At 49.2% G+C, this 10624-nt stretch overlaps 1 long non-coding RNA gene across 1 annotated transcript; it reads right to left on the reverse strand.

Moving 5' to 3' along the window:
• Positions 1-4369: 4369 nt before the first annotated feature.
• Positions 4370-10039, reverse strand: LOC144142115 (uncharacterized). The gene is made up of 2 exons (XR_013316843.1): positions 9437-10039; positions 4370-4807 (listed from the first exon to the last, which is right to left on the reverse strand). It is a non-coding gene; the product is annotated as an uncharacterized LOC144142115 (long non-coding RNA).
• Positions 10040-10624: the final 585 nt, after the last annotated feature.

Raw genomic sequence — 10624 nt, forward strand, 5'->3', positions numbered from 1 at the left:
GCCCCTTTTAAATCAAGCGCTAGGATGGCTTTAGGTGTGTGTCTGTTTGCGCGATCTATAATGTCCTCCTTCAGTTGAAGCAATACATCTTGCGTCGATAGATGCTGTCGGAACCCGTACATGGTTGGTGGCAACTGCTTCGTGTCTTCGAGGAAGTTTTGCAACCGGTTGTGCACGACGTGTTCGAGCAGCTTCCCGATACACGACGTGAGCGATATTGGCCGTAGGTTTTCGATGCCGGGGTCCTTGTTTGGTTTAGGTATTAAGCGGATTTCGGCGGATTTCCATTCGAGTGGTATAGTTCCGCGCTCCCAGCAGCCATTGTAGTAGCGCGTAAGGGATACGGTAGAGGCTTCATCGAGGTTGGCCAAAGCTTTGTTTGTGATTTGGTCCTGACCTGGCGCGGTATTTCGGCGGATTTTATGACGCGCTGCTTTCACTTCAGCCGTGGTAATGGGCGCATCCAGTTGCGGGTTTGGATGTCCCGTGTAATCAGGGGCCGCGTAAGGGGGGTGCGTGGGCAGGTATTTCTGCTGCAGTTTGCCGAGCAGATCCTCTTGCGATCCCTTGAACTTGTGTATAATGGTCTGAATTATCTTGGACGTCACGCTTTTGCCTTTCGCAGGATCAATGAGGTATCTCAGCAGTTTCCAGGTTTTGGATGCGCTGAGGGTCCCCCGCAGCCCGTCGCAGAGCTGGAGCCAGTTTTGATTGCAGAGCTCCGCTGCGTATTTTGAGGCCTGCTCAGAGAGTGCGGCTATTCTCTTTTTAAGTTTCTTGCTGTGGCGTTGCCGCTTCCACCTCTTGATGAGGCTGCGGCGGGCCTCCCACATGCGTAGCAACTTGGGGTCAACACATGGAGTCTTAACCGTAGTCTTGATTTCTTGCGTTACCGATTTAATATCTTTTCGAATTGATGAAACCCAATCATTAATGTTCTCGATTTCTGAGGTAGATTGGATCGCCCGATGCTCCCGGAACTTCGTCCAGTCTACGATTCGGGCTACACCAGTATGTACTCGGTATTCCTCCTCTTCGACAGCGGTAACTATAACTGCGTGGTCACTACCTAGGTATTCCCCGGTATTTTCCCACGTGGCTTGAGAGACGTTTCGCCCAAACGTGAGATCCGGGCACGTGTCTCTGGATACACTATTGCCCAGTCTGGTAGGTGCAGTCCAGTCGGTGAGGAGCGTGAGCTCGTGCTCTTCAATTGAAGCCATGAGTTCGTTTCCTCGCCTATTTGAGTAGTGGTATCCCCATACCGGGTGAGCTGCATTGAAGTCGCCTAAAATTAGCAAGGGACATGCGTCAGCCATCTGTACTGCTTGCTGTATGAGACTGCGGAGATCTGACAACTTCCTCTTTGGCCTGCAGTACAGGTTAAGAATAAAAATGCTGTTTCCTTTCCCAGTTTTACGGGGTATCAGCTCTGTGAGAGTTCCCTCCGTTCCGGATTGCCTTAACGTGCGTTGCACTGCAGTTACTCTCTTGCTGACAAGCGTGTTAGTGTCGCCCCGTTCCGGGTCACCGTGTGTGACGTAGCCAGGGAGTCTGGCATACGAATTGACTTCCTGCAATGCGATAACGTCCGGTTTGTCTGTGCACGACTCAATGTACTGTGAGAGTGTCCCAAGTTTTTCTTTGATGCTTCTCGCGTTCCATCGCCACACTATAAGTTTTTGCTCTTGCCTCCCCTTGCGGCTATCCATGAATAGGTCGAGTGAAGTCTGCCTGGTCATGGGTATCTTGCGAGGACGGACGAAGATATGGCTTCTCCCTACGTGAAGTTCGCACCGCCGATGCGCTTTGGCTTTCCAGTGCGTGTAGTCTGCTTAAAATAAGGTCGATGGACTGTTGGAGTTTAACTATGCCATCCGTCATGGTTTGCGCCACTTCATTTAGCTTGTCGGCCAGGTTCTCCACTCCCCCTGTTGTCTGCATCTCTGGCGTCTCACTACGTCTTGGCGTGTAATTCTGCTTGTTATTGTCGTCTATCTTGCGCCGCTTCTCCGCTCCTCCGCTCGTTTGCGGGGAGGTTGGTTTAGCCTGTGAGGCAACCTGAGCGATTGTAGCTCTGAGGATTGCCATTTCTTTCTTAAGGGCTTCTATTTGCGACTGCAGTTTATTGCATTCCTCACATTGGGGTTTCGGGGGTTCAGCTCTGGGAAGGGCAACTTGAGACCAGCTCACCTGTGAAGTCCAGGAAGCTTGGGCCCTCATGCGTCCTCTGTAGCGCTCAGCATCCGCGGCTGGTCGGGACCTGGATCTAGAGCGGGATCTGGAACCGTCCCGGGTGTCGTGCCTGGAGTCTACAGGTCTGTGTTTTGAGCGGGACCTCGATCGCCTCTCAGCTGCCGTCGCGAACCTTTGCAGCGACGGCCACTGGCTGCGAGGACTGGAGCGAGATGATGATCTCAGTCTTGGCCCGTCGTCCCACGAGACCAAGTGTTCAGATCTGTCCTTGGATGCTCCTCTTCTGCCACTTGAGTGCTCTTTACTCTTCTCCCAGGCCTTGCGCCGGAGAATGTATGGTTCCCGAAAACGTTTTGGGCATTCTCTACATCCTGTGATGTGGTCGCCATTGCAGAGGTCGCATTTCGGATGGCATGGGTGGTTCAGCGCTGGGTCTCTCACGCCGCACCTCTCACAGGTGCGGATTCCGACGTTGACACATACGTCTGCTCTATGTCCTGTACAGTGACAGTTGGTGCAGTATGGAATGTTCTTCTTGTAGATGAAGCATTTCATCTCAACGCCCTTGTAATAAATGTAAAAGGGTACCTTATGACCTTGTATTGTAATGACAACACAGCCCGACATGCCCAGGCAGCGGCAGCTTAGGAATTCATATCCTGGGCACCAAATGTCGTCCAAGACTTGCTCCATCGTGTACTGCGTTGGTACGCCACGAATGACACCTTTGCATGAATCGTAAGGTGAGAGACCATAGAGATTCACCAGGTGGACCCTTCCTTGGACGGTGAGCTGAGTAATCTGGCTTAGGGCTTTTGCTGCTTGTTGGTGTGGCGTGCTGATAGTTAGAATGTTCTGCTTCTCGTCGATGCGGACGCGGATTTCAGCTTCCCTCCATGACAGGTTGGCTGCGTTGAGAATGCTCTCTGCCAGAAGTGCCGGGCTGACCGAGCCGAGGTCGAGCCCATTCTTTGGGCGAATCACAAGCTTGTAGTCTTCCTGTGGTAAGGGCGGCGGTTTGGGCCTAGACGTTTCCCATCGTGGTTTTAAAGCTGGCTTCGTTGGAGTAGAGTCCCGTTGTTGCTTAGCAGTTGAAGCGTTGGCCTTGTTTCTTCGTTTCGCCGACTTGCTCATTACTTCTATCCACTTGTCCCACTTGTCGTCGACATTGGAATTTTCTCCTTCGTTGCAGCGATCTTGCGTCTCCATCTCGTCGTCTCGTGGCCCGTGCTCGCCGGGTACAGCGCACACAGCTTCGGCTGCCGCGCTCATGCCCGCCCCGCGCTCCATACCCGTGGCAGGCGCGGACCACCGGGGTTAGGGTTAGCGCGGTGGCGTCCGCTTCGATTTGTCAAATCGTTGCAATAAATGAACTCACGAGCTTGAGAGTTGGTTCTGCGTGATCCTGGTAGCTTCGCGAAAACGTTCTTCTTGTTTGCACTGCCGAAAATTGAGACTCTCCGTCCACTTGGAAACAAATCGCAGGGGCTCATACGAGACACGTCTGTTCTATGCAATGGCACGTGCCGACTGCTAGCTTTGATTCTTACTAATGAATATGCATTACAATTAATCGCAAATAGCTCGTTCAGCAAGCTTATAAGACCTGCCTAATTTGCGTTTGCTTTTGCCGGCCTCAGCCAATCGCACACCTGAGCGTATCATAGGTTCTGTTCCGGGCAATGAGCTGGTGGGTCGCATGGCCCTTCCTTTTTTCCCTATTATATCGCTCTTTTCAGCGAACTGTGCATTAAAAGTGGTGTCAGTATGATTCCAACGAGGAAATCTTTCGACTGAGCTGAATTTGTGTTTTGTCTGCATGGCCCCATTGAGTTTTGGTACGAAGGTAGGTAGTTTGAAAAGTACATTGAGTTGAACACTCATGGTCAACAGGATACTCCAGCTTCTTCCACGTAAAAATACAAGAAATTCATCGGCCATAGCATTCCCACAGCTCTTAAGGGCTCGTTCATGGTCCATCCCCTTGCGAACATATTGGAACCGTTGAACATAGCTTATGCACTGGTACTCGTGGTGTCGCCCAAAAGGTCACCAAGACTGCTCGATGTGCCCAGTGCTGGACGCAATACCATATATAAAAATGCTGCGATTTTCAAAACGTATGTAATTTAGCTACCCCAGACAAAGAACTGAGCAATTCCCGGCAACTTAGTTCCCCTGAAATCATAAAAAAAACGTTTATTCTTCTTTGAACAAAAGCAGTGCAACTACATGAACGTGAAAGTTAAGAAGAAAGCTTGGCGCAGCCTGCCACCATCTTGCGGTGAAAGAATTCCATGATGCCAAGATTAGAAAAGGTTCACTGCTGACGACAGGTCGAAACAACTTTGCCAAATAACGAACCAACAAAAATGGCGTCACTGTTCAGTTGCAAGATAGCAAGAAGGTGCGCTGCAGACACTAACATCGGCTTGAGGCTTTGGCTATAAACGGAATATTTTGTCGTTCGCTAGTCAAGAATTATCTCGAATTATCCTTTGCGGCGTCCTCCGCTCCGGGCTGGGGTGGACAATTTCTTCACGCAACTTCCCCCTTCCGGGGTGTACATTTCGCAGCGAAATCCTTTGCAGCAGGGTTGTGTGTGTGAGCACTGCAAAGGATAAACAAGCACACAAGTCAACAAAACTCGCTAACAAAAAAAGACCAATTGCAAAAAATAAACATAAATGAACATTACTTTTATTCAAAGCAGTGTTTGAAGACGCTGAAAAATATAAAACGGAATTCCTAATGCAGTAAGTGGCGACGCGTCATTTCTCATGGTAACTTTGTTTTGTTTAAAAAGTGATCTTGTCTAAATACAATTTTTCCAGGGGCTCCGGAAGGGGGTCCTTGTAAAAAAATTCACGCATCTCCACGAAGTTAGTCTTGACGAGTGGGCGAAGCACTGGAGATCGTTCTTACCATAAATCACCCGTGAGAGTGCTTACTGCTGTTAAAACGGCTTCCAATCAAATCAAATCCAATACAATTCAATTTATTCCAATTCAGTCCACTTCATTTCAATCCAATCCAATGCTCTTCACGCATGCGCAGAACGGCTCTCCAGGAGCACTCTCTCTCCCTCTCTCTCTAACCTTTTATGAACCTTTTATTTTGTTCTTGTTAACCTTTTGTGAACCTTTTGTTCACAGATGTTTCAATTTACGCGGTGCTGCGCCGTGAGCAAAGATGCTTTAAGGTACTTCGCCCCTAAAAGGAGCTCAGCCCTCCTTGGTCTAGGCATGATTAGACAAATCAAGGCTCTAAAACAAAAAATAACACTGGATGGAGCAGTCCAAAGCATGACACTCAATACGACTGCAGGGGGTATTCTTGTAAAATGTGTGAAATGTGTTGGCTTCGAAATTCCGTTGGAAAAGCCAGGGCCGACCCCTTTGAGAAAAACTATGCATTTCAGATGCTCAAAAGACGCACTCTGGTTTCTAGAAGCACAATTAAATCACAATCATCAACATAATAAGAAAATAAGAAGAAGAAGAATTGTCACCATCAGCGTCACTATTTTTCTTCAGCCACTTCTCCTTCAAGACACTTCCGAAGCCTTTCAAAATTCCAATGATCACCAATTCAAAGGCTAAGGTCTTTGTGTCCCGACACTTTCTGTAGCGTCTCAAAAAATTTGAATAGTTGCGTTGCATATCACAGCTACAACTCGCATGTGCCAGTTCTCCCCACTCGCATTTATGCACGTGTATTTTTCCACACCCACACAAAAATAAGCGGCTCCATCCTCCCTATGAACCGAAGTCTCAAGTCATAACCCCAGCAGCTGTAGAGCACCCAACCAAGGCGGACGTCAGGCCACCGACACAGCAGAGAATGCTAAGAAAATGTGGGTCCGAATAGGTCGCAACTGGAGTTTTAACCTCTGTCGCGGGGTCGATTGCTGGCCGCGGCGGCCGCTTTTCCGATGGAGGCGAAAAGTAAAAAAATCCCCCCACCTCCCCGAAGGGGATCGTGCGGAAATGCGAATGTATTGGGTGCGCCGATGAGTGCGCTGCGAGTAATTAGGCGCGCACTCCACTGCATTATATAGATTCCGAGCGCAGCGAGCGGAGAGGGTACGCGGAGAGGAGAGAGAGCCCCGCGCAAACACGCCAGCCCGCGCGCGAGTTCTCTCTCTCCGCCCGAGCTCCGCGATGTGAGCGCCCTCACACGCCCGCGCGCGCTCCTCCTCTCCCCTTGCCCTCCGCTGCTCCCTCGCCCGAGCTACCACCTGCTCCGGTTGCTAGGCGAGCCACAGCTGTTGCTAGGGCGCGGAGAGATAACACCTGCGGGGCGCACGCCGGCCAACGGAGCACGACAGCCCCCGACTAAGAAATGCATTCGCATTTAAAACGCCTGTGTGTACGAGATTTCGGCGCATGTGGTTAAAGATCTCCAGGTGGTGAAAATTACTCCGGAGCCCTCCACTACGGCGGGCCTCATCACCTGCGTTGCGTCGGCGCGTTAAACCCTACAATCAATCAATGGAGTTTTAACCTGGCAGCGCTCAGCACTAGAACTCAGCGAATCGACGGCAGCGTATTCGGTGAAGGTCTTAGACAATATACGGGGTATAGGACTAGGCGCGGTGAGGACTCACCGGTCATGTTCAGTGCTACCGAGGGCATCTAGAAAAAAGGGGCTTGGGGCTGGACTCTTTATATATACAGAGCTTGCAATGAATCGCAGAGATTATGTAGCATTAGCGATCAGGTATGATCTGCGTACGAGGTACATGACAACGCTGAGCCCACGCGTGATTCAACGGTTCAGTAGCTCACCGCGAGGTTAATTTCTGCCGCGGAATCGCTGACCATCATGCGTAAAATTTCGGCGCATGTTTAACACCACGGGTGATTTGAATGATCCCGTAGCACTCCAGAGCGGCGTGCTTCGGAGCATAGGTGAAGTTCCGGCACAATAATTTCCTCAACTCTAGACTTTTTTTTGCCGATTAATTGCGGAACAAACATATTAACGAACATCTAGCAACGAGGGTGATGCTGTTGACTGTTCCTACGAGGGCATCGTTATCGACAATTGGAAATGCGAAATACTCAGTACACTGTGGTTACGAGGAATCTTAACGAAACGATACGAGTTGAGCAGGTAAAAATATGCCGTTAAAACACTCAAATATGATGAAAAACGGCCGAGGTGAAGCACGGGTTGAGATTCAGCAGAGAAATCAGTTTAGGACAATTTATACAGTCTTCGTCTATTGAAGGAGTACAATAAAGATATAGAACAACCTCAATACTTCATTCTAAGCGCTGATCTAGATGCTAGGCAATATGAAGAGCAGAGGCAACAGCATGTCGAAGACCAAAATTAGACGAAATCTGAGAAGCAGAAAGACTCTTTGGAAGGAAGGAAAGAAACGAAAAGTTTTGATTAGCTGTTAAGAAATTCATGATCGTAATCGCCCATGATGCAGATAGCGGATCATTTCTATCCACCCTAGAAGCCAACGACCATAATCGCAAAATCATCAGAAGCTTCGAAGAGAAACTGGCAAACCATGTCATTAAACGAAGGACGTTATTGAGAAAAAAAGGAATATGACAGTGACGAGAGGAAATGAGCAAATTGGACAGGTGGAGCCGGGAAAATCACGACAGGAAGGTGGGCGATATCGTGCCTGGAACGCGGAAAATGGGGAATAAGCAACAAAACGAGGGGGAAGTTAAAGGGCAGCAAAGAAGAAACTTGCTATTCCCAAATATCGAATGCAGGCACAAGTGGACAAAACTGTCGCCTGATGAACAAGTATGCGACAGTGAAAGTAGGGCGAATGGTCCACGTATATTGGTATGCTATGAGCATACCGGTACTCACCGGTACTCACCGGTACTCACCTATGGGGCAGAAACTTGGAGGCTCACTAAGAGGGTTCAACTTAAATTGAGGACCACTCAGCGCGCAATGGAACGGAAGATAATAGGTGTAACATTAATAGACAAGAAGAGAGCCGAGTGGGTCAGGGAACCAACACGTGTTGAGGACAAATTAGTAGAAATTAAGAAGAAATGGACGTGGGCAGGGCATGTCATGCGAAGGCAAGATAACAGTTGGTCATTAAGGGTAACAGAGTGGATCCTTAGAGAAGGGAAGCGTTGCAGGGGGCGGCAGAAAGTTAGATGGGTAGATGATATCGAGAAGTTTGCGGGGATAAATTGGTCACAGTTGGCACAGGACCGTGGCTATTGGAGAATAATGGGGAGGCCTTTGCCCTGGAGTGGGCGTAGATAGGCTCCGATTATGATAATGATGATGACGATAGGCTGTAGGCTCCCTATAGTTGTTCCGCTTGGAACGCACGTGGAGTAGGGCAACGTGGTTCAATAGACGTTGTAGTAGGGCATGCCTCGGTTTACGCGCGTCTCCGCCGTACGGGAGCGCTGGCATCGAGACAACCGGCCTGGAGCTGTGAAAAGCGGTAAATTTAAATTGGCTTGACCAAACCTCTAGCGTGTTTATCTTGGAAGGAGCGCGACGGGTGAGAAACAGCATGAGAGGTGAGCGGAAAAGAGGGGAGAGGAATTTACACGGCAAATGTCGACAAAGACTATCGTCTTTTGTCGACATTTGCAACGAAGGCAAGCAGATACGCGGTCAGTTTTTGTGTTCCGTGTTCACTTCGCGCCCATGGCGGGAAACCGCGTTCACCCACGGCATAATTTATAGCTACGGGTCCATGTTGGTAAGGTGTCCGAGGCGCAAAACTCTCTCTTAGGGATAACAGCCGTTAATGGTCGAGAGAAGTTAAATTTGCTCATACCTTTCACCTAAATTCTGCGTAGCCTCTATGTCGTGTGCTAAAAGTGAAAAAAGCTTCGCTAGTCATCCACGCTCGAAGCGTGGAGTGGCTCCTAACTTTTTTTGAACAAAGGTCCAAGCCCGCAAGCTACGATTCATTTTAGTGTAATATCGCCCTGTTGCACAGTAAACAATAAAAATTGGCGTTTTACCCGCCGCGGTGGCTCAGTGGCTAAGGCGTTGCGCTGCTGAGCACAAGGTCGCGGGTTCGATTCCCGGCGGCCGCGGCCGCTTTTCTGATGGAGGCGAAAAGCAAAAACGCCCGTGTGTACGAGATTTCGGCGCACGTTAAACATCCCCAGATGGTCAAAATTAATCCGGAGCCCTCCAGTACTGCGCGCCTCACCGCCTGCGTTGCGTCGGCGCGTTAAACCCTACAATCAATCAAATCGAAAATTGGTGTTTTACTCACTCCGTCATACTCGCACGATGCCGCCTCGTTTGAAGTACCATGTGGGCGAAGAAGAGCACGACGAATATGTTACGAATCTGAAAGGCTGTTAGATGACTTCAGTTAGTGCAGCCGAATGCGTCAAGAATTACACATTTACATTACGCATTACGTTTCGCATGAGTCAAGAATTACTCACGTTACATTACGCAACAAGAAAATGTCCAGACATAACAATATATTTTGACCGGGATGATAAAATACCAGTAAATGCCAGTATATCGTGACGCCGCACCGAAAAAACTACCCATTCGTTCCGGTGCGGGCAGCTTCATTCCATACAGGTTCAGGTCTTGTTGAACTAAAATCATAACTGGCACTTTCAGATCTAATTGCAAAATAAAGGGGCGCTTCAACATTTCGCCTTTGCAAAACAGGGTTTACATTGCCCGCGGGTTCCATGAAGAGCTTCAAGATGTCACAAAACAGTTTACGCTGGGGTGCATCACGGCGATTTAAATGATAAATTATAGTTACGCACACATAAGCATGATAGGACGTGCTTTGAACACAGTTCCCCGCTGTGAAAGACCAATGACAAAATTGAAAGCATTTGCCAAAATTACGTACCAAGGAGACGCTCCCCATGGTGACTAACGTACTCTGAAAAACAATAGTAAACAGGATTAAATGTTTCAGCTGCGGAGTATCTCAGGACCACACAATGTCTGTCCGCGTCCGTGCGCATAGCATTCACAATCGCAAAATTACGCACGCACCGGCAGGATTCGCGCCTGTATCGGTTAGACCAGGCCGAGTTTGTGTCAGTCGTCGTACCCATTGCGCTGCCGCCGTGAGTTAGTATCCGAGAGTCAAACGGCTTACTTCCTCGCCTATAACGGTGCGGAGTTTCTTCAGAACTCCCAATGTCCGTCCTCGTCCATCCGCGCGCACACCACCATCAAGCGAAAATCAAGCGAAATTCGATTTGAGCCGTCAGTTGCAGTTTCACTTAGGGAATAATCAAGGCGCAACTCACGGCCCAAATCGGAATGACGGTCGGGGCGCAAATCGGATGTCACTCGGGGCGCAACTTGGATGTCATTTCGAGTCCCCGTACTCCGCACCCTCGTCATCATTCACGGAGTGGAGATGCTGCCATTTTTGCTCCCCTTGCTTTGGTGTGCTAATAAGTTGTTTTTTAGCATT

This window comes from Haemaphysalis longicornis, unplaced genomic scaffold (assembly GCF_048455015.1).
Source record: "Haemaphysalis longicornis isolate Haplotype H1 unplaced genomic scaffold, Haemaphysalis longicornis Haplotype H1 scaffold_6, whole genome shotgun sequence".
Taxonomy (NCBI): domain Eukaryota; kingdom Metazoa; phylum Arthropoda; class Arachnida; order Ixodida; family Ixodidae; genus Haemaphysalis; species Haemaphysalis longicornis.